This window comes from Musca autumnalis, unplaced genomic scaffold (genome assembly GCF_047663935.1).
Source record: "Musca autumnalis isolate F117 unplaced genomic scaffold, ASM4766393v1 scaffold_1, whole genome shotgun sequence".
Taxonomy (NCBI): domain Eukaryota; kingdom Metazoa; phylum Arthropoda; class Insecta; order Diptera; family Muscidae; genus Musca; species Musca autumnalis.
Window position 1 is genome coordinate 274,155,473 of NW_027411644.1, and position 2,751 is coordinate 274,158,223.

Consider the following 2,751-nt stretch of genomic DNA (forward strand, 5'->3'; position numbering starts at 1 on the left):
CATCATTGACACGGAGCAGTGCAGCTTTGTAAACAACCTGAATGCAAAATCATTCATAAAATCTTTAAATTGCCTTACAATACTATTTTAGTACTAATAGTGGCCAAAATAAACAAATTTTAGTACACATCTCAAGAGAAACAAAGAGCATAAAAAGCTCTCTTGCTTTGTGCGAATTTCTTTCATGGTTTAAAAACTCGTTCTTTGAATTGTTTGGTTTGAAAACTATAACTCGCGAGATATTTAACACCTGCCTTTAAGCCCAGTGTGTGTTTAGCCAAAGAAGAGTTAAAAGAGAAAAGAGCACAATGCTTGCATAGCTTGTGTCTGCCACTAATGATCCAAATGATGCTTTGTGGCTATGTTTAGGTTTCAGTTATAGAGCGACTGTGGTACGTGGTGGTACGTTTTAATTCGAGTTAACGGATAACAACAAACTGGTGTCTTCGTTTGCCGTTTGCAAAGCTAGTTACTACTAGTGCTGGTGATTGGCCGGTCGGGTTGTTGTATACCTTCAAGTTGCGTTTAACGTTACTCTATTTGGGGTCTTGTATGTGGCAGTTGTGGTGGCACGGGCAGCAGTTCTGAGCCATAACGCATTGCAGCGGACAGACAGACTTGTTTGTCTGCATTTTTGTAACTCTGCAACACAGCAACAAACATTAAACACAACAACAACAATCAAGGCAACTTTCGTGACGCGTCTGCGCTTCTCGGTAATAGAAATTATCTACATTGGCAGTACTCTATTTTGTTGTTGTTGTTGATCATGTTTTCCACTACTGCTTCTGTGCAATTGTGAAAATACAAAAAAAGAAAAAGAAGAAAAATCTTCAAACTTGAATAAAGGGAAAAAAGTAAAGAACGGCTCATTAAAAGAGTGGGAATTTGTGATTTTCATTTGAAAAAGAAAATATAATTCCAAAGAAGAAGAAAAATAATAATAAGAATAGTGCACGCCAACAACAAATGTGGAACAAAATTTAAATTAAAATAAAAGAAAATTAAAAAAAAAATATTCAAGAAATAAATTTTAATAAATTTGTTCAAATTTTTAATTTTTTAGAATTCTTGTGTGTGTGACATCTAACAGAAACAAAACATCTAAACAAATCAACAACAAACATCGAAATATTCAAGGTGAGTTCAGCAAAATAGAATCCATTGAAATACCCCCGAAACAAGTCTTGTGAACAAAAAAATGATATCCAAAAACCACCTTCAAAAACTTGTTCCTCTTTTGGTGAACAAAATTATGAATAACATTAATTTATGAATGCATAAAATATTTTTTGGTTAAGAATAATGTTTTTTGGCTATTTTGATAATCTTATTGTCGATTATCAAAAAACATTAGAAGCCAACCACAGACATGTGACTCAATTTCAAGTTTCTTTCTTCTACACTGTATAGTGCTTGACAAGAAGAACGTTGTTGAATTTCATAGTGTTTGGTGCTTATGCTGAAGGATTTTTACGATAAGGCCTTAACATTTACCGAAGTTTCTTTTACTTTGCGGTCAATTCCCGCAAGCCTTCCATCTTGTTTTACCAGCTTTCCAATTTTCCTCCATATGTCTTGTTTGATGTTTACACCCTACTCTGCAATGTAAGAAGGATGCAATAAGTTTGTTTTGGGTCATATGTTTACAACAAATACATACATATATTTTTACAGATAAACAAAACAAGTAAGAAATTAACAGTCTGCTGTGCTGACGGAGATATACCCTCAGCCTCTAACCAACATATATTGATTTTGTATCACAAGGTTGGTTCAAAATACGTGGAATCTGCCCGTACCGTAATATGGGTCGTTCCCTCAGGAAATATGGACATAATCCAGAAAAAAATGTATGAAATCGAATAAAAGACCGATCGTCAAACTTAAACTAAGTATGATCAAAATATTACGAAGTGCAACATTTGTTTCAAACCGTTTAATCGGTTCGAAAGTTATCGTGAGCACCAGCCAACTACATAAACAGACAGACGAACATACTAGACCCGTCCGTCTCGAATCCAAACTGTCGGAAACTAATCTGGTCTAAACATACTTGGAGTCTAAAACCATTATTTCGAAGAGGCACATTTTTTGGTGGTATCAAAGTGTATATACCCTCGTTAGCCTAGGGACTGAGGACATAAAAACCGAAATTGGTGGTACCGTATTATGGGCCATACCAAAATTTGGGCCAATGTTGACAATTTTGGTGCAGAAGTTTTTTGACCACTCGGAACCTCAAATCTCAAATAACAGATAGTTCGGTACAATAATTTAGCTAAAATCCTCAAAATACCTAAAATCGAGAGGTTGTGTTATGTGGAGGTTACATCAAAATATGGACCTATCTTAACAATCTTCTGTGAAAAAGTTTTGTGACCACTAATAACTTCAAATCTAAAACTACAGCTAGTTTGGCTAAAAATTCTAGCTAAAATCCTTAAAATCGGGAGGTACGATATATACGGGCTATTTCAAAATTTGGGCGGATATAGCACATATGCTAACTTGACCTCCGTATGGAAAAATGACGCTCGGTTGTCAAAATATAAAATATATAGCGTCCTAGCTCAATTACTGTGGACGCTATAGTGTTTACAACAGACGGACAGGGCTAGATCGAATCAGAATTGTCTGAAACGAATTTCGTCCGAACATATTTGGGGTATAAAACTATTATTTCGATGCGGTACATTTTGTTGTTCTTGTTGCAACACACATATTTTCGTTGGTGTAAAATTACACTTA

At 35.1% G+C, this 2,751-nt stretch overlaps 1 protein-coding gene across 2 annotated transcripts in view; it reads left to right on the forward strand.

Moving 5' to 3' along the window:
- The first annotated feature begins 363 nt into the window (after positions 1 to 363).
- LOC141389549 (uncharacterized) overlaps positions 364 to 2,751 on the forward strand; it is a 75,343-nt gene continuing 72,955 nt past the window's right edge. Inside the window, exons 1-2 of one of the 2 annotated variants that reach the window (XM_073961188.1) lie at positions 364 to 518; positions 1,067 to 1,140. The gene's annotated coding sequence lies outside the window, so the exon portion shown is untranslated. Of the gene's footprint in view, positions 717 to 1,066; positions 1,141 to 2,751 lie in introns of both variants that reach the window. The other variant, XM_073961187.1, reaches the window with a different exon arrangement.